Genomic DNA, 26,114 nt, shown 5'->3' on the forward strand with positions numbered 1-26,114 from the left:
GAATCGTTAAGCATCAGGACCGCATGATAAGGTGGCCGGTAGGTGCACTCTTCAGAGTTATGTCCCTAACATCCACCATCTAAGAAGATTATATGCTCTTGTCTCGTTTCACTCATGGAAAATAAGAAGAATCTGCCAACGTCCCAATTCACCTTTCCTCAAGCAGAAACAACCGTTTCTAAGCAGAGGTGGAAATTAAGTCAATAAATTAGAAAATTACCAAAAACTTATTAAATGTGGCCTTGTGCTGAATCAAGTGGAAATTCTTCTCCTTGTGCTAAGGACAGTAACTAGGAGTTGCGGGAACAAGTTTTCCCAGAAGCTGGTCTAGAACAAGCAACCAGGAAACCAGGGCTCTGAGGGAGGCAGGCAGGCAGGGGTGTCTGAAAACTGCTGCCATCGCCATCCCGGCTCACCGATGGCTCTGGGATGTCCTGACCAGCCCTTGTTGTCCAAGTCGCAGGCAAGCATTCTTGTCATTCCTTCGCTCCGCCCCAGCGTAGCAGCCACCCTCTGGTGAGCAGCTGTGCCTGCTCCGGCATGTTAAGCTGCTTCTCCCTCAGAAGTGATGGCTATTTTTGTGACCCCTCAGATGACCCTTCTGACCTTTTATCATTCCACACCCAAAGCGGCCAGTAAGAGAAAAAGGGCATTAAGTGCAACTGCCTCTATCCGTGTCCGTGTCTCCCCTGGCACACTGCTCTTACCACACCAGCTCAAATCACTGCCGTTGGCCTGAATTCCCTGAGGACGTCCTGCATCGGTGAGTCATCTTTCCTGGACACATTCATTGCTTTCTGGTATCTTTGGTTGTGAGCCTAGCCTTTAAGGGCTGAGCTGTCTCTCCAGCCCCACTCATTGCTTTCTTTAAGGTATCTACATTCCAGATGCTCAAAGACATATGGGATGTGTTCATTATTTTACATATCTTCTAACTAACTTCACAGGGGGAAAAAAAAAATCTCGAAACCAAAGTAGGACCTCAGTCTGACCACAGGTGCCTGCCAGATGAATGCCTGGTATTCAGCGACAGCCACACACTCCAAGCACCAAGCAGAGACCTAAGGGATGTCTGACTGACTTCTCCTTGGTTCTGGGAAGAGTGAGCGATTCGTCTACCACCACCACCCGCCTTCTTCCCCCACCCATGAGAGTGGGGGTAAGTATGTTTTGCTGTCCAAATATGGAAATCAGTTCTCAGTGGAGAGCTAAGCTGTAAAGCTGAGCCATGCGCCTCACGTCAGGCACCTGACCCTCCGCTAATGTCTCATCCCGTGAGAACTACACTTCAAGTCCTTTCTAATAGGAAATAACAGGCCCAAGCCCCATGCATGTAAGTGACCCGTTTTGAATGGGCTATCTGCCTGCCTCTCTCAGAACGTAGTGAGTCATCTGTTTGGCTATTTGAAAAATAGGCATTTAGAATAAAGGCAAAGTAGACTCAACAGCCAATAAACACTCTTAGAGGCAGCTCTCCAGGCAAGTCATTCTCTTGCCCGTGGCTCACATGTTCATGGCTTCTCAGATACGAAAAAAAGCAAGATGTTCCGGGCAGTTTTTCAAATGGGCCAAAAATTTTTATGGACCTCAAGACGTCAAACTCTGACTATATAAAAACTTCTAACTGCTTATGCAAATATACCCCCCCCCCAAGAACAGGATAAATCTGAAACTTGCAGACAGCCAAAGCAAAGAGAACGCGGTAGGTGTGTCGTACTTCGGTTACGTCATTCTCCAAGGCTGCCTTGAAAATACCTCCTGGATTCCCCAGCTGCTCTCAACTGGGAGAGCAAGTGAACAGAGCCATGACAGTGGCTGGTGAGCTGGAGAGAGGCATGACAAATATGTAGGTGGGCCTGCTCAAATCAGAGGCTGAAGCTGAGCGTGGAGTGAGAGGCTAAAGGGCAAACACGTCCTGCCCCCAGGAAGGAAGCGGTAAATATCCAGGGTGGGTCTGCAGAGAGCACCATTGCTGGACGGGTGGGCCTGGGAACCAACCCCACCCTCCTCCATCTGGGGGACCTCTAGTGTGGCCCATGCCCTTTCTCTCAGCATGCTTCTTGCATCCAATCCTCCCATGAGGCTAAGGTCAACCATCCTCAGGATGTCTTGCTCCTGACTCCAAGGTCAGTCGTTATGTGGTTCTTACAGACACTGGGCGCTCTCTCTCTCTCTCTCTCTCTCTCCCTCTCTCTCTCTCTCTCTCTCTCTCTCTCTCTTCATAGTCCCTTCACCTCAGCTACGGTTTATAATGATGACAGGCCCCAAACCAGGAGAGCCAGAGAACATAAAAGTTACCCGGACTCTTTAACTCTTCCTCTCCAGGGTCTGTGACCAGCACTCCAGTGATAAAAAAAATTTGCAACCCAAAGTAACCTCTCCTCTTCTGAGCCTCTCTCCCTTTCCCTCTCTTTCCCCCCCCCCCCCATCGCATACACCTACCACCACCCCCTTTAGGGGCAGGAGAGGGGTCTGTCAGAAATGCAGTGATTAGGATATGGGGCACCTGTTAGATTCTGCTAATCTCTTCAGAAGAGAGCAGTGATTAGAGATTAGCAGGACCACAGCCAAGAGTTCAAAACCATGCAGCAATGCGCTGAGAGCACGCTGCCATCAGATCAGCATCTGCTGTCCTCTGAGGCTGACCTTCATAAAGCAGTCAGTCCTCAAAGAAACCCATTTTTTAATCATACAGTCCCAACTTAAAAGCCCCAAATAAGGGGAATTTGCACCAAAACTGTGTTTCCATCCCTGATGTTCACCTCTGCATCCCTAACTCCCAGCACAGAGCAGGTCCTCAATAATGCTCTACTCATGATTCACGCCAGCTCACTCACGTTCATTCAAAATAACGCACTCAGTCACCCTGCCTCTTCTACTTTATTTTTGCAACGCTTGGTATCACAGAAAAAGAGCCACACAGGTAAACATTCTAAGTGCCAGTGATGCCAGCGTTCTGTCTCATACGTGATTTGGCTCCAAAGAATTCAGCAACACCTATAAGACAGGACGATGAGCACACATCCCTCCGAACAGCATTCAATGACCACATGGCTCCAGGGTGAAAGAAAAAAGGATAGTCAACTCCACAGAGCCATCCGTCTCAATCGTAGTATACTAGGAGCACACCAAGTAGAGCTAAGTGGATTCCTAACGTTCAGAGGCATTGATTTTCCATACATATTGACCCCTAAAGGTGAGCTAGCTACTTATCTGGTGCTCAAAGAAATAGCAACATATTTTAACTCTTTAGGCAAAGCCAGCTGTGTTGGCCTCGAGAGGACAGAGTTGGGTAGGCTGCCAAGGCGAACCCTCGCCGTGGGATTTTCAAGGTAACTTTGCATCTACGAGCTCTATGCATCTGGGAAGGGACAGAAACATTGCCTCTCTACACAGCCCAGAGCCAGGTTCCAGTGGCTAAGGAGACCTCTCTAAAGGCAGCATTGTTTATCTGTGACACAAGTGGTCTGTGAAGGAAGCTGTTAACGTAGGTAGCATTACTTCTGGCACTAGATCAGGTTTCTGTGTAGAATCTTCCAGTCACTTTCCCGGTTTCTCAAAGAGCAACCAAAACAATATCCATGAGGTGATTATTCCAGACAGCCCACACGGAATTTTTTGCTTTTTTTTTTTTCTTCCTAATTGGCTTCCACACGTTATTCCAAGATCTCTATTAAATATATTAAGCACATTTAACCTTAGCTGAAATAAATCCACCTAATTAGATAAGAGAGAACAGCTCATTAGCCGAGCATGGGTAAATATTTTCTCGACTCCAGCTAGGCACTGCTTATAGTAAGCACACTCTGTGCAGTCTTTTCATACTACAGCCGTTCAGCCCTTTGTGCTAAGCACAGCATAAAAATGTTACTGAAGTAACACAACTGGCCTTGTCCTCGGCTGAGCTCTTCGAGGCCAGCTCTCGCAATCTGCCAATTTAAGCCAACTGTATGTTTTCCTCATCAAGGCAATGCTAATGCCTTAAATGGCCTAGCTTGCCAGACATTGTGAGCAAGCAACCATGGACTTCTTTTTATTTCCTCTTCTACCGTGGTATATATCTCAACTACGTCAACTCCAAGAGTTGTATTTTTTTTTTTAAGATTTATTTATTTATTACATATATAGTGTTTTGCCTGCACGCCAGAAGAGGGCACCAGATCACATTATAGATGGTTGTGAGCCACCATGTGGTTGCTGGGAATTGAACTCGGGACCTTTGGAAGAACAGACAGTGCTCTTAACCGCTGAGCCATCTCTCCAGCCCCCGAGTGTGTATTTTTTTTTTTTAACATTAAGGATACAAAATGTTTTATTCTAGGTTTCTTTGATGCTCCAGATAATTTAGGATCACATTAAACAATCGAGTCACTTCAGAGACAAGAGTCAAGGAACAAGGCAGGGGGATGCTGGCTGTGCCCTCCGAGGAGCCGTGCCCAGCCGCACACTGCCCACTTAGCTCTTATGCGCAATCACCGGAAGAGAACAATTTGCTGTGAGCTCAAAGCTTTCTGTCCAAAAGGTTTATTGGGATGGTGGTTATTTCAGAAAAAAAATAATAGAACTTTCTTAACTGTCCAATCTCGTGGCGATAATGAAATAAGATCTGGTGCATTCTAATAGTAGATTTTTATGTGTTTATTTAAAATGTCACATTAACTGGATGTGGAGGTACATGCCTAGGACCCCAACACTCAGAAGGCCGAGGCAGGAATACCAACATGAATTCAAAGCCTAGGCTTTAAGACTGTATCTCAAAATTTTTTTTAAAATATTATTTCAACAAATTCTTAAAGACTTAGAGAAATATTTGTTATATAATATTAAACGGCAAAAAAGAGCCTGAAAACCATATCCAAGTCCTACAACAGTGTCCAACAAATTTGAATTTTTTTAGATTAACTAAAATATGTGCTAACTAATATATAAATGAGAGGTCTGCATTTAAGTAAACACTTACATGCAAATGATTATGAAGAGACATTTAAGAGGAAAAGTACCATATTGGTAATATTCATCTCTTAGTGTCTGAATTATAGGTGAAATTTGTCTTTCCTTACTCTGTACATTCCACATTTTACAGTTCAGATATCTACCTCTGATCCAACTGGGAGATAAAAGAAACATGAAAACAAAATGCAAAAGCAGCCTTTGGGAGTTAAATTAACCAGAATTTCCAAATCAGAATGAGAAGGCCCCAACAGCTACAGCAGGCCTCCTGGTGAAGATCACAGATGCTCCCCTCATGCTGGGTCAAAGCGGAGTTCCGGGCTTGGAGCTCTCACGGCTGACAGGGCTGGGAACACACACCCCGTGCTTCTTAACGACTGCATCAGCCCAATCCCCTAAACTGGAATGACACACTAAACCTAAGGGGGAAACATCGCCACTTTTATTTCCCTCAGTGGACAACATTAAAAAATAAACAGCCAGCCCCAATTTTTGACCAGAAGATTTTTTTAATAATTCATTTTTATTTTACGTGCACTGTATATCTGTAGGTGTCAGAATTTGGAGTTACAGACAGTTGTGAGCTGCCATGTTGGTGCTGGGAATTGAACCCGGGTCCTCCGGAAGAACAGTCAGTGCTCCCAACCGCTGAGCCATCTCTCCAGCCCCACCAGAAGATTTCTTTTGGTTTTGGTTTGGTGTTTGCCTTTTTATGTTGGACCAAGAAAAGGCTATTTGGTATGTTCACTGGCAAAACTTCAGCAGCTGAGGGTTTTGGAAGCAGGAATTTCCTTTAGGTACAGGGGTCAGACATCCACAGTACTTCAGCTCAACACTGGAAATGAAAGCATGTGAAGGAACAAGCTCAGCGTGTCCCCTGTGTCTGGCTCCTGAAACCACAGATTAAGAGAAAAACCTCCCCAAGTAACTGTGGATGGTCTTGAACGGCTTCAACCAGCTGAGAGAGAGATTTCCGGCTGAATGCCGTATGTTGCCAATAAGAAAGCAATGTGCTCCAGGTCGAGCCCCGTATCTGAAAGAAATATCTGATGCTTCAAAAGATATACATCCAAGTACTGTCAGTAAGTAGCCATTTAATTAAAACTAATGTCTCAGCATAAATCATGGAGGCCCGAGGGGGATAGTTTTAGAAATCAACCTGCAATTAAGACTTTGTGGCTAATTATGTGGCAACAGAGGCTCAGAGAGGAGGTACACTGATGCTCGTTAGCGCCTTACGACTCTGCTGCCAGGATTTATGACGCTGCTTTCCTCCGCTGCCCGTCTTCCAGTTCACATTCGGTGTCACGTCTCTGATTAACCGCTGCCTCCATAGCTCTCACCAGGCAACAGCAGTGAGGCAGAAAGAACCCAGAGGTTAAAATCAGATAGAGCCAGGTTCGAGGACGTACTCTGCTCCCTGGTGCTGCCTGACTTGGTTAAACTGAGAGATGGGGAGCACCAACCATTGCACCCGAGAGAGCAAGCTCGCTGAGAACACAGGATCTACCGTCCATGTGTGAGGAGCGGGTGTCCACTATAGCTTCTGAAACGTACGGCCCCATCGGAAAACGGTCATGAGACCTGTAGTTGCATTGAAGAGGAGAGAGGAGTCGCCGTCCCAGCCTAAACGTCTCTGGAGGGGAAGGAAGTAACCTCTCCCCCTGCACATCACTCTACCCGGAAATCTAAAAGCTATCTCTGCCTGTCTGCATGAGCCAGCCATGCCCTATCCTGCTGTCACTGCAGGCGAAATTCTGCAAGTCTTTCCTCTGTTTACCTCCCTCCATTTCAGGCAGGTTCCCTCCTAAATACTTGTGAATCACACAAAACTGCTCTTGTCTTTGCCACTGTGGTAGGCATAGAACCCAGACTGACCAGACAGAGTCTTTTTGTAGGATATGACTAACTACTGGGGGGCGCGCATTACTGTGTAGAGAAAGGTACTGGAAGGCAGTAGACTTTCGACTTTGCACTAACATCCTCACACACATAACTGATTTCTTTGGGACTCCTCCCAAAAGAAAACCCTTTCCATTCTCATGAGCATCAGTTTTCTAGAAAGCTCACCTCACTCTCTTGAAATGACACGAAATGCAAGGCAGCCCACAGCTGGCCTTGTAAGCAAGCACCCAGATATAAAAACAGCCAACCAGCACTGTTCTCCAGCCACACAGGAAGTGGGCAGACGCCTAGCTGCCACCCAGAATGAGGCCTGAGCTTCTCGTAGGCAAATGGTCCCAGCAGAACTGGCAGTGTTTCCTACCATAAGGAAACAAAAGGTTCCTCTAAATGTAAGAGGAGCCTTAGGCCTTGCTCTCATCGCGGTCTGTCTAAGTGGCCTGGTTTTGCTGGAAAATGCTATCATTTAATTTACTTTCCATTTCTTTTCTTGATCTAATAATCTCCACATGGTATAACCAGCTAGAAAGTCACTGTTACTTCTCATTTGATGACTGGCTCTTGAGTGCCAATTAAATCCCTAAAAGAAACAAGAGGCCGGGTATCCAACATGACACAAATACCAACAGGGTGTTATGTAAACTAGCGTCAACTCCGAAGCCCAAAGGCCATCCAGCCACTTGGACTTTCACTTGAAAGATCCTAACTATTTTTAAAGTGTTGATGTCATTGTGAGGCGCCAAAACTGCAGCGTCTGAACAAAAGATAGATTGGTATTTACTATGAGGGACAGGGAACAGACTCGCTTGCAAGGACAGTGACCCAACACCCCAGATCCCAGACCCCAGGTCTGAAAGCTACTAGAAATTGCCAGGTAGAACGGTTAAGAAATGAAACAGTGGGAAAAATGGCACTGTACCAGTCGACAAGACACAGTTTCCCACTTTTGTGGAAAGCCATAATGGTTCTGAGGCACTCATCTCTCCTCCTCAAGGTGCATCCTCGACATTTCTGCCCTATGAGGGAACAAAAGCATGCTGGGCTTTTAGCAAGTGTGAGATCAAGTTTTCTCATCCGTTAAATGAATGGGTCGGGCAGCACATCTTGTTTTTGTTGTTGTTCTTTGCAGACCCAAAAAGTCCACGGTTCAGCTCAGAATGCCCAACTCCCACGAAGTTTCCAAGAAAACGTTTGAGTAATTGGTCCCAAGGGAAATTCCTCTTAGCCTCAAAGTCTTCTCCTCCTGGTTGAAGTTATTCGTTCCTTCCACTTCCTACTGCTGATGGGATGCGACGGGGTAGGGTAGAGACCAGAGGCTGTCCAGTCAAAACGCTGGAGGGAGAGCGGAACAGCAAACATCCAAACAGGATGAACAACTACATCAACAGAAGGAATCTGGTTAAAAACACCAAAGAGCAAAAAACTGCCCTGCTGGCCGAAAGATCAGCAGTGACATTCACACAGAATACGGGAAACTGTTTACGAGACAGTCTTTCAGCATGCCTTGGTTTTCAGGGCATGAGAAGCAACTACTGTCATCCACAGGTGCCTCTGACATGTCTGATACTTGGGGGCTTGCTACCATTCCGGGGCGGCCCCTTTTCCAGCCCTTCTGTACCGTGGCCTTCTGTGCGTGGACAGCTCCACAGCTTTAGAGTCAAGCAACTGGCGAGCAAAACACTTTTAATATTATATATCTGTGTGAACATATAGATTTTTCCCACCTTTTATTCCCTCAGTTACTTAGTATAAAAACTATATATACATATATATATATACATATATGATGTGTGTGTGTGTGTCATTACATTGTGTTGAGTAGTACATATAATCTAGAGATGCTTGGAAGCGAACGGGAGGGTACGGGTAGGGCATACGCACATGCAGTACCACTGACACAAGGGACTTGTGTTACTGTCTGGATTCCCCGCCAACACACCCGGGCTAGCTCTGACTTTACGTTGAGCATGGCTCTGTGACTGCTCCCACACCAACACCACAGTTGCAGGGCCAATTTCCCAGGCCCACAGGCATCTCCCAGCCCACACCTTACCTCCCACAAGTCTGTCTTTTCGGATGAAGGAAGATTGCGTTTCTGGAGGACAAGAATGGAACCCCGAGAAGCTAAAGGTTGTGATAAGTAGGAACAGGGCAGAACTGCAGAGTACCGAAGCCTTCTGGGGCTTCCCAGTTTGAGGGTGAGGGAACGGGAACTGAAATCACATTTTCCAAACAATTTTAAGGTCTAGGGAGACAACTCAGTTGGATAAAGTGTTTGCTCTGCAAGCATAAGGGCCCGGGTTTGATCCCCGGCACTCACATTAAAAAGTAGCGTGTGATGAGACACTTATAATCCCAATAATAGGGAGGCAGCGATCCCTGTGGGGGAGGGGGGTCCCCCTGGCTAGCCAGCCTAGCTGAATCAGCAGACTCTAGGCCGAGAGATCCTGTCTCAAAAAACAAAGTAGACAGCACACCTGAGGCCAGCGCCTGTGTTTGTCACGCAGGTGCACCTGGATACAAGCACATGCACACACACACGCACAAAAAGTAATCAATGGGCAATTCTGCGGCCAAAGTAAGTGTTGTGTGGCGCGCTACTCTCCATATCCAGGTGTGTGGGATTCCTGTCATTTGCATCCCAAAAGTAAATTCCGACTCAAAAAAATAAATGTGTAGTATAAGTTAACAAATATGAAAAATTCAAAAAGGGTACTAGTTCTGGTTTTTTTTTTTTAATGATAAACAAAGCAGAACGCTCAGACACAATCTGAGCTAAAGCCCTGGAGGATCCTCTCATCTGGGAAGAGCAGGGAAAGATGACTAGGCAAATGGACCCTGTGGTGGTTTGAATGAAAACGGCCCCCATAGGTCCATAGGGAGCGGCACTATTAGGAGCTGTCGTCTTGTTGGAGTAGGTGTGGCTCATTGGAGAAGTTGTGTCACTGGGGGTCACTTTGGGGTCTCAGAAGCTCAAGCCAAGCCCAGTGGCTCGCTCTCTCTCTTCCTGCTGCCTGCAGATCCAGATGCAGAACTCTCAGCTACCTCTCCAGCACCATGTCTGCCTGCATGCTGCCATGTTTCCGGCCATGATGACAACGGACTAAACCTCTGAACTGTAAGCCAGGGCCAACTAAATGTCTCCCTTTGTAAGAAGAGCTGCTGTGGTCATGGTGTCTCTTTCACAGCCGTGGAACCCTGTGTGAATGGATGAGACTTCTTTACGTTTATGTCTGTAGAGGGAGGAAGGACCTGTGCACATCTCCCACGGGAAAGCATCCTTCAGAGGAAGTGAGAAATGCTGCAACAGACGCATCTCCTGAGACAAGAGCATGCCTTGGAGAACACGAAAGGAAGGAAGGATGGACGGACGGACAGAGCAACCTCCGAGAGCCTCCTTCTAACCAGCTCTGGAAATTGGCTCTCTGTGCTGACCTTCCAGAGAATGACAAACACTCAGACTCAGCTGAGGAATGTTCTAGGGTCACTTTTTCACACAGCAGAAGAGTCTGGACCATAGAAACTCCTCTGGAGTCACTTTATGAAGCTTACGTGAGAATGACAGACTATACTCTCCAGACCTGCGGGGTGCGAAGCTGAGGGTCACGGTGCATCCATGCTGGCGGTGGACCCCAACTCCCTTGGGGGTTTGTCACTTCTCGCCATATGTTTATACCTGAATAGTATTCAGTCCTATTTCTTCAGGATCAAAGTGTTTTGTCTTTAAAATGTATCAATATCTTATTACAGATCTACAGTGTTATGATCCAATGTGGAGTTGGCTTAGCCCACTGAGATGTTCTTAGAACTAATGGTTATTATACAGCAAGAACGGTTCTTTCATTGGTGCCTTCTTTAAAGACAACAAGTATGACAAGAGACAGACAAGTATGACATACAGCCAAGTCATCCTAGGTGAGCACTGGTAAGTTGACTGGTGGCCAGAACCAGTCACAAATGCCCTCACCTTGGAAGGGAGACACCACAGCTGGGAGGCGGGTACTTCAGCTAACTGCTGTGACAAACAGTGTAGAAGACTCCACTCTAAGCCGCTTCATTTGCTGTAGGCTCCGTCTCAGAGGCCCATCTGTTAATACACATCAGCCCGAGGCCTCATACACCCCGAGCAGTGTGTGCTAAGTGGATACTCAGGAGGACCTGGGCTCAGAAGCAGGCTTAGCACTGATCATTTAGCCATCCCAGGAGGTCTGAGATGTGCAATGCAAAATTCATTCGTTAAGAAAAAGCAATTGGAATGGCTGGGTCTTGAGGAAGCCCTATTCCCTAGACACTAGCCCAAGGGGCATGTCCCATGAAAGTCTTCACTTACCAGGAAAGTGGGTCAGAGGGAGGACATCCTTTTGGGACTTCAGGTAAGAGAAGCAAGGGAGAATGGGGAAATAGAAGGATCCAGAGGGTCCTAGAAACCTACAAGAAGAACATTACGATGGGTGGATCTGGGCCCAGGGGTCCTGCTCAAACTATGACACCAGCCAAGGACAATACAGGCAGTAAACTTCGAACACCTACCCAGATCTAGCCGATGGATAGGACATTCTCTACCATTGAGTGGAGAATGGGGACTTTCACACGAACTCTGGTGCCCCATTTTTGACCACGTCCCCTTGATGGGGAGGCCTGCTGGCACTCAGAGGAAGGATAGCAGGCTACCAAGAAGAGACTTGATACCCTATGAGCATATACAGGGGGAGGAGGTCCCCCTCAGTTACAGACATAGGGGAGGGGAGTAGGGAGAAAGCGGGAGGGAGGGAGGAATGGGAGGATACAAGGGATGGGATAACAATTGAGATGTAATATAAATAAATTAATAAAATATTAAAAAAAAGAAAAGAAAAAGCAATTGGGAGGATCCACTCTTCTGCAAATTAACACGGTTGCATTAAATTACTGTACTTCTGTGTGTGTTCCTGAAGCCATGCGTGTGTGTCCTTGTGCGTGTGGAAGAAACAGGTGTCACTCTCCCAATGCTGCCCACCGTGTGCTCTGAGACAGGCTTCACATCAAACTGAGGTTTTCTGATTACTCTGGCTGGCCAGCAAGCCCTGGGGAATCCACCTGGTTCTGATTCTCCAGCACTGATATTACAATATACACCACCAATGTCCCTACAGTTGCTGGTAGACTGAGGGACTCCAGGACATGAGGATGGTCTCTTCCAGTGGTCAGTGTTAAACTGTGTCAGCTGTGTCCTGCTGCTGCTCTCCAGCATCTGTGTCATATGTCTATTGCTCTTTGCCCCTCCCCCTAAAAGCATCCCTTGGTACCACATAAGCAGACACATGAAGCAGAGGATGATGGGAAGGAGGCCAGTAATCTTCCAGAGCCATAGCTGACAGCACTAGGTAAGAGATGAAAATAACTTTTAAATTTAAGAAAGACAAAGAATGATGACTAATAGGAACAAATATTTTCTTTAAGGGTCAGAAACTTTCAAAATAATAAAAGTTTTATTTAAGCCTTCATGCCCACAAGCTGTGGGGTCTTGTCTTTCGAGAACCATGATCCATGCTTGCTTTCTTCTGGAAGACATAAATGCCTCCTCAACTGGAGATGAGGGACAAAGTGTGGGAGAAAAGGCCACGTCCCACTACCTAGAGCTGCGTGCTCTGGGGTGTCCTCAAGGCCGTCATACTCCGTCCTTCGGTCAGAACACTCTCCTTCAGAGTTGATTTACTGTTGTTATTTTAAAACAGTAACAACACTTGCTCAATGGTCTCAGTCTTTCTTTCTTTCTTTCTTTCTTTCTTTCTTTCTTTCTTTTCGAAGATAGGGGTTCTCTGAGTAACCCTGGCTGTCCTGGAACTCTCTTTGTAGACTATGCTGGCCTCAAACTCACAGAGATCCGTTTGCCTTTGCCTCTGGAGTGCTGGGATTAAAGGTGTGCACCACCACCACGAAGCTTCATTCATGCCACACGAATGCTACCAACAACAACAACACTGCCAACACCAATGCCACCACCAACACTGCCAGCACTGCCACCCTCACCACCAACACTGCCAGCACTGTTACCCTCACCACCAACACTGCCAGCACTGCCACCCTCACCACCAACACTGCCAGCACTGCCACCCTCACCACCAACACTGCCAGCACTGCCACCATCACCACCAACACTGCCAGCACTGCCACCATCACCAACACCATTGCCACCAACACTGCCAGCACTGCCACCCTCACCACCAACACTGCCAGCACTGCCACCCTCACCACCAACACTGCCAGCACTGCCACCCTCACCAACACCATTGCCACCAACACTGCCACCAAACACCAGTGCTACCACCATCTCATGGGAGCAGCTCTGTGTGGCTCCAACCCTTACCTAGTCTGAAGATACTTAGGGGAAAAAGGAGAAATTGGCTGTGGCAAATGTCTAGCCATAATTGGTCTTTCCTCCTCCTAAGCATAGTCTTAATCAGCTGCCACCTATTGTAAGCCTGACTGTTAGAACCAAATACTGTATCTCTGAGCTGTTACCAATGGGCCAGGTAGGAGGAAGCAACCCTAAAACTGGCTCTGCCAAACCCTAAAACTGAAGTCTCACATTTGCATAGCAGCCTGGTTACTTAGCAAGAGCAGCAGAAACTTGCTCCAGTTGAAGTTCCATGTGTTTTATGATAAAACAGTATCTTTTCTCATCGGCCAAGTGGGAATGATAACAATTTCTACATTTCAAGTGTTTTAAATAATATGTGCCCTAGTCCCTCTGTAGAGAAATAGAAGAGCTAACCTGTAGTAATTAATTAAAATACTGTGTCTATTCTACCTCCATTTAAAAAATAAATTTTCTATTAAAAGCAGACACCTGATGCTGCCTTCTTTGAGCATCTGAATTTCTAACAGTAACATAGTTGTGTAGATAATTAACTCTGTTGTTTTTGTTTTCATTGGCATTTTCTATATTAAAAAAAAAACTAACACCAATTTTTTCATAAAGTCCCATAGAAGTTTTAGATATGACTCCAATCTGGCCCCCAAGGTGAGAAGTGTAAGAGGAGCTAGTAGCCAGTATGGAGCTGATGGACAGCTTCCAAGCACCTTTTACCAATGCACCTGAGTCACTTAACAGCCACCCCTCTGACTCAGAACTGTTACAGACCAGAGGCAGGAAAATACAAAACAGTTGTGAAGTTTATCCTGGATAGAGCACAGTTCTGAATCTCGCCCAGCTCAGCCTGGCCCTAGAGAGGATTATGCAGCCAAAGCGTCCCCTGTACCCTGGGGAGAGCGAGGGGAGGTGACCTTGGCTTTGGATTGACTCTCGCTTCTGTGTCACATGGCAATGCCTTTGTGGATTTGAGAGACTGAAGATTTGAGCTGGGGAGCATTGGTGCAGAAACTGTTAGTATCAGGTTTTGTGCCCTGGATATCAATTTTCCTTTTGGCATTCAAGTATACACTATAAAATAATTTAGCCTAATCCCTGTATAGTTAATAGTTTTAACTAAGTAAAAAGAACATTAAATTGAGTTTAGGCTTTTCTTGTACATTATATTTCAAAATAAATCTAGTTTGAAGAAATCTGATTCCCAAGGAAGAGTAACTTAGGTTGCAAGGAAATGGAATTTTAACTCAGAAACAGAACTAATGATCTTGTTGTATTCATCAAAATCCAGTGTTCTCTTTTAAAAAAAAAAAAACTTAGACGGTAATATGGGTTAGAAATTACTTACTTACTCTTCTAGTTCTCTGAGCAAGTTCCCTTTGTTTAAACTTTCACATGAAAACACAAAGATCCACACACAAGCCCTTTCAGGATATCCTAAACTCTTTATATATCTTTCTTCCATCCTTGATGCCTCAGAAAAGAAATGCTTCGTGGCTTTCCCTGGAGAATTGTCCTTACAAGTCAATGCCAAAACATCAGTATCTCTAATAACAAGTTTATTTTTTCCAAGACGAAAATGATTAGTGTCCCTTGTGGCAGCGAGGCCATGTGCACCACGGTACGTCATTTATAAAGCACCTGGTAAGAGAGCAGTGACGTGTATTTGCAAACTGTTAGAGTCGATCTAACACAGGCTGCACATCTGAATCCCAGGACAGGATAAGTGATACTGATGCCAGGGGAAAATCCCACCTCAAGTCAGCACCAACTAATTTTGTTCGGTTGGTTGATTTTTTGTTTGTTTGTTTTTTGCAGTCTGCATAGCCTTGGCTGTCCTAAACTCACTTTGTAGACCAGGCTGGCCTCGAACTCACAGAGATCCTCCTGCCTCTGCCTCCCAAGTGCTGGAATTAAAGATGTGTGCCACCATGACCGGCCAAATTATCAATTAAGTCACCTGTCAAAATTCCCCAGGTGATTTTGGTGCACAGTAGAGGCCACTGACCTGGTCCAACAATTTCATTCTGCAGGTCAGTCCCCGTTCCCACTCTCCCCCAGGCCCAGAGCCATCACATGACATTCTTAAAGTCACATAACTAGCATTAGGACCCAAAGCATCAGATTCTTTATTCTCTATTACATGCCTCTCTTTCATAACTATTTCTCCTGACAAATCTCCATATCTGGGCTCAAAAAAATAGACCACAATTCAGACCTGATAACCTGGGAGCTACCAAAGACCATCTATCTACCAACTGGTCCGCAGCTGCCTTTATGCCCAGGAGTTTTCTGTACATGTGATAACTAACTCACCCTGTGAGACTGGGCACACACCCCCGCCATGCTCACCCCAAAACAGCAGCCTGAATTTCAATCTATATTAATGGCTTTCTTTATTGCTTCCACCAACCTCTGGTTCCTCTGATAATTCTCTCTCAAAGAAATAATAACAACCTCTTCAAAAAAAAAAAAACTTCATTTGATGGTAAATTGAATTTCTGGTGCGAGAATGAACTAAAAGCCTTTAGATAAAGAAATAGCTTCAGGGCAGCTTCTTGAGAAAAGGATAATTTGCTGACAGTGAGTGGTCTACAGCGCTGTGTTCAGAGAGAGCTAAGCAGAGGGCCGCAGAAACAGGGCAGGGGCCTGGAGGTGCCCAGTCCTGGGTATTAGAGTGAAGGAGAAATAAACCTGTTTTTTAGGATCCCAAGTGCGGGATCGGAACAGTCTTGTGAGAGAATAGGTGAGGTTAATTCACTAGAAGAGCAACCACCTCGTGCAGGAGCTTAATTGTTGCCAGCTGAAAAGATCCCATGAACAGACTCTGGGAGGGGATATATAAATGAGCCCAGAACTGGAGGCGGGGTTTTTTTTTGAGACTTGGGATAGGTTTGGCTGTTCATCACTGCACTTCGAGACGCTCCTAGAGAGAACCGCTCAAGGGAAGGCTTCAGGGCTCTGCCTCCTGCTGAGGTTCTGGGTTCTGGTTACCCCAGGTTCTAGCAAAAGAAATCCTACAGCTCACACCTGAAGAATCGTTCCTCAGAACTGATATCCTTAAGGTTTTGTTATTGTGTCCATTAATCCTCATTTCCTATTGTTTTGGTTAGTCGGGTTATAAGTGACGTATGCTCAGTCACTAAGTTGTTAATAAAATATATTGGTTAAGAAAATTGAGCCTACACGAGAGTCCTGCTGCATGGCTGGCCCTGCCCTAGGACCTTGAGCACGCTTAGCCCACATAGATGCAGCTTCTTGATGAGCACAGCCTAAGACTGACACCTCTGGGAGGCAGCTTCCCTCAGATGTCCCACCTGACCCCGTGTGCTCCAATCCTACCAAGTTATTAGACATGACCAGAAAGCATTTGTTTCGCTAAAATATAATATGTCAAAGGCAGAAAGGAAATACAAGGCAGACCTGTGAGAAAGAGGTGTCCAAACATGACAGGATTGAAGAAAACCTGGACCAGGAAACCAAAGACGCCAAATCAGCCCCGCTCCTGCCATTTATGGTGCACTTCTAGGAGCGTCCACTTCCTCACAGACAAAGCTGGGATAGCATCTATCCCCATTGCCCGTGTGTGGATTATAAAGAGCAAATTAAAGGTAATTTATATAAAAAACATATTTCTAAATCTGCACCCAAAGAATGAAAGATTAAAAGAAACATATGGCAGAAGCCAAAACACTGAGTCCTGAGATGAGCAGGGTAAGGCTGAGGAACAGGCGAGACGGTAGAATTGGAGAGTCCAATGTTGGCCACAGACCTCGCAGCCTAGGCGTGCTCACTCCGCCACGGAGAGCGCGGTGGTTTACAACTGTGGTAGTTTTGACAAGGTCGGAACACAATAACGAAGGAATTTGTTTAGCTCAGTGCCAGCATGTGCCGAAGGGCTCAGCAGGTGCTAACTGCTGGTCATTACTGAGTAGCAATTGCTGCGATGGCCATCAGATCCCTTGGCTTACAGGGCAGTGGTGAACACTAGGAACCAGACTTGTCTGTCCACACCTAGAGAGGCACTTGTTGTGTGGACAGCATTCCTTCAGCCATCGGCTCTCCCTTCTGACAGACACAGAAGTATTAAGACTCTGTTTCCAAATTCTTCTCTTTTGCCACCAAAAAAAAAAATTTTTTTTTTAATGGTCTAATTCATTACAAGAGTGAAGTAAATATCAGAGAGACTACAAGTTCAGGTCAACTACCTGCCACCTTGCCTTTCTCCTCTTGTTAAATGGTAAATGGTAAATGCATTTCTCAATGTAAAGACAGGAATCTTTAGTATAAGTGTGTGAACTAACTGGCTACCGGGTCTGATAGCCAAATCAGAGAAGCTATCGGAATCCGGTTCATTATAATTACCGTAATTCTCAGATGTAGGAAGCAAAGGAAACAGGCAGCTGGCTGTGTGCAACAGGTCTCTGTGGGTGGTACTGGCCTTGCTGACACTTCAATAAGTGTCTCTTCCATAAGGAAAACATAAGGTCAGAAAACTATACACAAAATTAAAGCACAGGGGATGGCAAGATGGCCGGGCAAGTAAAAGGCCCTCGCCACAGACGCCTGGCAGCCTGAGCGCGATCAATCGGCAGAGCTCATGTTAAGTGGAAGGAGCGCGCCTCGGGCCACCACACTGCTCCACAGCATGCACACGTCACAGTCTGCACTCACACAAAAAATAAACGCATTCTAAAATTAAAAAGCACAAAACATTTACTTAATGTGCCTTTTCAGACACATCACAAGGACATATAATACAAATAATATTCTCCTCAGAAGTACAAAAATACCAGCTGAGCTTCTTATCAAAAACTCCACAAATAATATAGCTTTGGGTGTAGAAACATAGACTACGCAAATGGGAAAAATCAAAATAAATCTAGATAATGCACAACCCATCTCTCAGCGACAAGGCCATTGGTCTTCAGGTATGCACACTGTTTGTATGTTTTCCTGTCTGTGTATTAAAAACAAGCATTCTCTCAAAGTAAGTTATATCTCTCACTAATTACATCCTTTAAAGAGCACAAAAGAGCACTGAAGAGATGGCTCAGTAGTTAAGCGCACCGGCTGCTCCTGCAGAGGGCCTGGGCTCTATTCCCAGCACCCACACAGTGGTTCTCAGGCATTGAACTCCAGTTCCAAGGGACATGGCGCCCTCTTCCAGCTTCCAAAGGCATTGCAAGCACGTTATACACATTCATGCAGACAAAACACTCTTTACACATAAAAATAAAACCCTTTTTAAAAATTGATGCTTAAATATATAACGAATTAAATAGTAGCCAGTCTCTCCTTCTGATTACCACACATGAAGACATATGAAAACACAGTGCTTGTCATTTCATTAATACTGACAAAAAGAGATTTATAAGGCACTTACGTCGTACCAGGCACTCCCTAGAGTCCATACATAAATTAACCCTTCTAATTCACACAACTCCTCATTAAATGGGTAAGTTGTTGTCCCAGATCAAAGGCGTGGTGAGGTCAAGTACCTTACCCAAAACTTGCACAATAGGTAAAATGCCAGCTGAGGCTGGCACCAATGTTGGAGGGGTTCTAGAATCCAAGCTAACTGAATTGTTTGGGGTTTGTCTGTGGCAGGTAGCCCAGGCTGTCCTGGAACTTCACAATGTAATCAAAGACGATGACCCTTGAACTGCTGATCTTCCTGTCTCTGCCTCCCAGGATGGGTGCAGCAACACACCCAGTTTCATACATTACTGGGGGTGCCTCCAAGACATTACACAAGCTAGGAGAACCGTCTACACCTTGTAATAGTGGCCTCTTAGCAGAGGCTCAGCTCTGCCACCACAGACTCTGAGAAGGAGCTCCCTTGTCCTCCCACAGCAGTGACAGATAAAGAGAAAAGTGAATGCTGAGGCAAACATAAGAAGTGTGCAACAGGCAAACATCACACCACCTCTGAGTGAGATTAAAAAAGAAATGTTGATTAAAATAAAAGGAAATAATGCATAACCCATAAGCAAAAAGGGAACGCTGTTCAGAAGGTGGGGTGTTGTTGTCACACGCAGCCAGCACAAGCCTTCCTAGAGGATGCCCTGTCCGTGTTTAGGTTTTACTTGAAGATTCGACTGCCCAGAATTCTTAAAATGGTTGATACATCCGCAGCTGCCTTTCCCCAGAGCACCATAAACCACAGTCTTGCCAGAATTAAATAAAAGACTGACTGTTCTCCCCGCTCCTGTCTTAAGATGTCAGCATTTGAACTGTGTGGGGAGGCAAGCAACTATGAAGTCAACATTCAGGAATCATTTCAGCCTGGATTGCAACCAAAACCCTTAGCACCATGACCATAGCCCCACTAGTCCAAAGGCCAGCTGGGGACAGATCCAAACATTATTCATTCACAGAAGATTTTGAAAAAGAAAATGTGTGGAGCTAGGGGAGAGGACAGCTCTGTCCTAGGTACTGCCTGTCATAGGATCATGCCATGGGGCAGATACCAGGGTGACAAAAGAAAAGAACCCCTATGAAAATCCTTGTAACATATGATCAGTGTCTAGAAGTCATTTAGCCACTTAACTACTAAACCAGATGTGTTCTAAATCTCAGAGGTAGACCACAGTAGAGTTCATTGCTTTTTGTGCCTCTATATGGGCAGCTCATGGTCTTAGGTCTGATATTCCAGTGGCTACACTGTAGCCCAGAACCTCAGGGGCCCCTGCTTAGATCCAAACTAAGAGAGACAGGGTAAAGGACACCTAGAAGGTTCTATATGGGTTAGGCCATAGAGTGCTCACATCATCCCTGCCCCCCATATTGGATATGAGAGAGAGACATATACTGTCCGGAATTCAGTTACCTGGCCCCACTCCACTGAAGAGAAGACTGCAAGCTGAGCCCACCAGGGAAAGGGTCTGATGAACTACGGTGTCACTGCGGTCACACGAGAAGAGGAAAGAAAATCAAGCCACTCAAAACTGGACAGATGGCCTGAGTCAATGTCATAATCCGTGCTTCTTAAGGAGAAATTCTGCTAAAGCTGAGTTATCAACCAGTTAATACTGCCCTACCCCACATGGCCCACCTGGGCCCTAGAGACACGGGATGGCAATGCCATGTTCCTCAGGATCAGCAAGTGCTTGCCTGGGGGCAAGTATGACTACACATGAGTTAGCTGACAACACACACACACACACACACACACACACACACTCTGGAGCTGCATGCAGGACGCTAACTGACTTGAACTCTACCTAAGTGTCTATTCTTTTAGCTCCATAAACACGGCACCAGGAGGCAGGCACAATTCCAAAGGCATTTGTCATTCAGGATCGGTCCACACGTAAGAGAAACCTCTAAGAGTCCAGACAGGAATCCCACGCCTACTTGGAAATTCTATAACCTCAGTTTCTATGCAGCAAAAACCAGATAGGAAAAGGGGTTAATATGTAAAGCAACTCAGGCTGTTTACAAAAATCAGTCTCTGAAAAAGACTATGTGTCGGGGACCCATGCCCATAATTGACAACAGCTTCAAACTCTGCTAGTGCACCGCCTGTGCGTGTGTCGGGCCTGTCTGCAACGGTGCTCTTCCCAGACTGCCTCGCAGCCCACTCCCTCTTAGAAAGAAGCCACCCCTGAAGGCAGGGAGGCTGTCTGGCCCGCACAGCAGTCAGGCTGTGTTTCTTCCTCACCTCTCCTCTTCCCCTGTCAGGACCCAAGGGTGCCAAGCATAGGTAGCACACACTGCTAGGCACATGACAACCAAAACGCTACCTCAAGCTTGGACAGTGTTTTTCAAGGAAAGTCTTTTGTGTTTGTTCCTTTTTCTGACCCTCTTCCACTACCGTCAAGCCTAAAGTTCTCTCAGGTGCCTTCAGCGGTCCTTATTGGCCAATAGCATCACAGCACAGTCACAGTCACGCTACTCAACTCAGGAAGCCCTGCTCTGGTGCACAGCATCGCAGTGAGAACAGGAGAACTTGGCTCCATCCACTCTGACCCTGTCACTTACTAGCTCTGTGCCTCAAGTTATGTCACCAGTCTCCTTCCTGAGTGACCTTCCTGTGATACCTGCCTTACGTCACCATTGCCCTCAGAAGCTCCAGGAGGGAAAACAGCAAGAAGCATTTTGTGACTTCTTCCCAGTTGCTGAATACCTCCAACCAATGTGCCACTGCTGGAAAATACTTAGCATGGCCCTTTACCATCGCCTCACCTAGAGGAACTACAGACTTCCGCTCCAGTGTGTGTTCTCTTCCTCCTCCTACTTTCCTCCCTCAAGATTAAAGAGTGGTTTGTGTGAATTCTTTAGCATTTTCCTTCTTTTCTTTTTCTTTCTCTTTCTGAGACAAGGTTTCTCTGTGTAGCCTTGGCTATCTTGGACTCACTCTGTAGAACAGGCTGGCCTCGAACTCACAGAGATCCGCCTGCCTCTGCCTCCCAAGTGCTGGGATTACAGGTGTGCGCCACCACGCTGGGCTGAATTCTTTAGCTTCTCTAAGGAAATGTCCACTCCATTGAAAGGTTTGGGGTTATATAAAAGGACCACATGGGTTGATGTTGCTGGAGACTCTTCTGCCTGGCAGAATTGCCTTTACTTGAGTCTTCCGGGTTCAAGCACCTACTGACTCCATGTGTTAGAGGCGTCATGTGTGACCAGTCGACCTCTGGGAGCTGAGGACATAGTTCAGGGGGAGGGACTTGCCTGGCAGGTGCAAGAGCATGCGCTCAACCTGAAGCGTGAAGACCTAACCTCTGCCTTCCAGAGTTGTTGTTTATCTGTAAAAGCCATTAAAAGGAAAGACAATGCATAATAGACTAATGGATGGATGGACAGAGAGATTTCTTGCTTCAATTCAGTCCTATAATGCTGAAATCTGTTTTGGTATCTGCAGTTTAGTATTCTACCAGCCTAGAAGTGTGGCCTGTATCCTTATTTATGGAGCTCCTAAATGAGTTTCACATTCTTTCTCTATTTATCCCGAAAACAGTCTTGACCTAAATCCTGAACTACTAATCTCTTCCTGCAACAAACTACTTGGGGGAGGGGCAGCGGGCAGGGAGAATCTGAGAAAGAAAATAGGGAAGAGTGGGAGAGAAATGTTCCAGTAACTTACAGAAATACAGTCCCCCTGGGGAAAAGAGTCACTGTCCAAACAGGCCAGAGTTTACACTGACAGGGCAGCACACAGAGGAAGGGGGCGGGGCCACAACTGCCCTTAACTCGGCAGCAAAGACCATCTGCATTCAGAAATATTAGAGGCAAAACGGGGCGGAGCAAGCCACCACTGGTTCGCTAACTATCGAGAAAACTGAAGGGAACAAAGCAGTCTTTGAGGGCCAGCGGGCAGGGGGAGCAGTGCTGTGATGAAGCAAAGGCGAGGCGGTAGAGACCCGTCTCCACACCAAACGCAACTCTTTTAAGTCACTTGCCATCGATTGTGGGTCTTGCACAATAGCCAACTGTCTTATTTTATCCCTGAGAATAAACCTTTGTTCTTGTATAGTGCCTCACCCTCAAATACTTCAGAGCTAGCTACTATGCTTAGAAAAAAAGAGAAAAAAATACTATATTTGTGCAAAACAAAAAGGAACCAATTATTAAATCATCTTTCCTATGAACTTGCTGATCTATAAGTAAAACACATTTGCTAAACAACTGTTTTCCTGCCTCGGCTCTTTCGGCTTTCCTTGGCATTCACTAACTGTAAAGGTAACACTCCAGCATTGTTAGAGCCCCAAAATGAAATCATTTGCATTCACCCTACTGTGGAACTCCTTTCAGGGGAACGTGTGCTGATCAAAAATACTTCCTGGCATCACACAGGTTCTTACCACACAGAAGCGTTGGTTTTGTGATGGCTCAAGGCCAGCTCCATGATGCCCACCCACCTGTGCGCGAGTCTAAACGACAGTCACTTGAGAAACAATCACACTGAGAAACCTGGCGCTAACGACACGTGCCAACACTTCACTCCCAACCATACAAAAAAGGTCAGGATCTTTTTACTCTGCTGGTTGTAATTTTTGCCGTACATAGTTGGCTTCTCTGAAATCAAGTCATAACCAAAGACAATGCTTAATGCCTTACATAGGTGACTACAGCAAACAGCTTGGCTTGTTCCCACTACCCTGCTTGCCAGGAACCAGCCACCAGCTACCTTTTCCCCGCCCAACCGAGTTAACGCTGACTCAGGTTCAGATCCAAGCCCCACCCCCACCTTGACTCCAGGTCATAGAGATGACTCAGGGGATAAATGAACCTCAACCGAGCCGGACAACCTGAGTTCGGTCCCCAAGGCTCAAAAGGAGAGAACTGACTCACACATGTTGTTCTCTGACTTCCACATATGGCACATGCATCTGCAGAGTAACAGGCACACACAAGCTAGTAGTCACGTGTGCATGTGCACACACACACAGGCCAGACTTCACATGTGCACACAGACGCACACACATGGGCTAGCCTTCACATGTGCGCGCGCGCGCGCGCGCACACACACACACACACACACACACACACACGGGCTATCTTTCATGGGAACACAGCATGCCCCATCCCATGCATCCTGGAAGCACCCTGAGCACTGTCATTGCAGTTCGGGTCTTGGGTCAGTGGCCATCATCTACACAAGACAAACTGTCAGCTCTCACCTGTGCCTGTGTTCTCACCCTCAGGTCACAGCTGAGCACACAAGAAATGCTCAGCGCATCTCCCGAGTGATGCACAAGTCAGGTCCGTACCTTCTGGTCGGGGAGGGACTGCTTTTGAGAGTGCTTGATTCCGACATCTGCCACTCGGTCCCCTGCGTTTCTAAAACTCAGCAGCAAAGCTAGGAAACAGAGGAGACTGAAGGGCACTCTAGTGACACATGGCTGCTGCTTGGAGCGTCACAGAAACTCGCACAGAACTGCCCACACTTGCCCACCTGGGAGTGGTGACGCTTGTATCTGGTGTTGGTGTGGGACCTCTATAGCTCACCACACACGTTTTGTTGCTTAAATGCAAGAGCACATGGTCATGGGTTTTGAGGATAAAAGTCATCTTGGAAAGTAAGACCAAAGAACATGATACAGAAAAATAAATAAATGATAGGTTATAGGTAGGTAGGTAGATACAACTAAAAAATAAAAATAAAAAGAGTATGGTACAGTAGACCAAAAGTGCACAGCTCTGAGCTCACCAGAGCAGAGTTCTGTGCTGACAGGAGTGGAGTGCACAGTCTGAGCTACTTCTCCCCAGCCAACCCCAACCTCAGCCTCTTTTATAAACAACTTTCTATTCTTTGCAGCCAGAAAATTCTATAAGCAGCCAGACCATGATCAAAGAAAAGGCCTGGGAGGTAGCTCGGTGCCTACTGTGGGCAAGGCCACAGGTTTGATCCCCATTACTAAGAAAGAAAAAAAAAACAGCTCCCAGAAAAACTGTCCTAAAAGAAAAACAGAACTTAACCTGTTAGACCATAAGAACACTAATAAGCGTGACACAGATAACGTGGGAAACACTACTTGACTATTCTTTATCACCGACTGCCTCGGAGCCAGTGTGCACCTCACATCTTCCAAGGGGCGCACAGTGAGAGGATTTCTGACTTGAACTCCTGATCACCACAACCTCTTATGTGTCAAGTGCCTTGTACAATGCACTTGAACAAAAAAAAGTGCTGGACTAGAAAAAATATAGGTCAAATTAAATAGCAGCTTTGTTTAAACAACGGCCTCTCTCTCCAAACCCCTTTCCTAATGAGCTTGTACTGAGTCCATAAACTGAAGATAGATCTGAAAGGGAGATTTTTTTTTTCCTCATAAAGAGATGGGGTGGTGGTGACGCTGACTGATGCAGAGGAAAAATTTCAGGGTCATGTGCACAGTAGACGAGTTCTTTACCACTGAGAGGGATTCGCGGCTCCACAGGTGTGTTTATCACTGGGTGAGGCCTGTTGTGTGCCTCCGTTATGCCAGGTTCTGATACTAAGTAACTGAACTGAGGAATCTGTACCAGGTCCTTACTTAACAGTACCAGTGGCCTGAACAGGAAACAGCTGAAAGATTGTTCCAAAAACGCTGCTGATAAACTAAAATGTTGCATCATAACAACTTTTTAAAAACTTTTACAATAATTCTAAAAGCATCTGTTTTCCGCATTGTGCTTCTCATCCCTAATAATTGAAGAGAACTTTTGTTTCTTGTTGTGCTGGAAACTGAGTCCAGGGCTTTGTGTGCACCAGGCAAATACTCTAAAAGGATGTAGCTAAGTAGATGTAACTTTATTCACCTTTATTTTTTGATTCACCTTTATTTTTTCTTAGTGCCTTGTATATAAAAACTGAATAGATTACACTGAGAATAAAATGCAATACATCTTTACTTAAATTATATTATTCATTTCTCTCATTAATATGTCGAATGCTTGTTGCCAGGAAACGTGCTGATGAGTGCTGGAGAATTCCATGAACACGGACCCCCTTCTCCCAGGCAAGTTCTTTTAGCAGGCACTCCTCCACTAAGTGGAGTATTTAGTCTCATGCTTGCATCTGAAAGGCCTCTTTTCACCACCGCACTAAGCTGTCCTCCTAGGGAAACATTTTTCCAGAAGTCCTGGGAGTGTCCCCTTCCCTCAGGCTGAGAGGAACATCTGTGGTCAATGGGACACTCCAGTCTAGGCAGAGGCCTCACTTCACCTGTGAAGAGGGACAGGGGACACCTAGGCTGAGACTGACACGTCTCAGGGTAGTCTTCGCACAACTCTGTATGGGCAGGGCTGTGAGGCTGGGTATCAGGCTTGTCCCTCCACTGCCCCACTGCACTGTAGCTCAGGTCTGTAAGCTCCACCAATGGGCATAGAGGTTCTTAACTTCCAGGTTTACTATGTTCACATCCACAGTCCATGACAGAAACAACTTAAAGCGTCCCTCCCCATCCATCATGGCTGGGAAAAT

General features: G+C 46.1%; 1 protein-coding gene and 1 long non-coding RNA gene across 4 annotated transcripts in view; one reads left to right on the forward strand and one right to left on the reverse strand.

Annotated features, from left to right (window-relative positions):
* ANKRD44 (ankyrin repeat domain 44) overlaps positions 1-26,114 on the reverse strand; it is a 295,573-nt gene that overhangs the window by 192,472 nt on the left and 76,987 nt on the right. The gene's annotated exons all lie outside the window — the stretch shown is intronic.
* On the forward strand, positions 565-5,439 carry LOC311596220. The gene is made up of 2 exons (XR_014778763.1): positions 565-763; positions 5,084-5,439. It is a non-coding gene; the product is annotated as an uncharacterized lncRNA (long non-coding RNA).

The sequence above is a fragment of the Acomys minous genome, assembly GCF_964271855.1.
Source record: "Acomys minous genome assembly, chromosome: 4".
Taxonomy (NCBI): Eukaryota; Metazoa; Chordata; class Mammalia; order Rodentia; family Muridae; genus Acomys; species Acomys minous.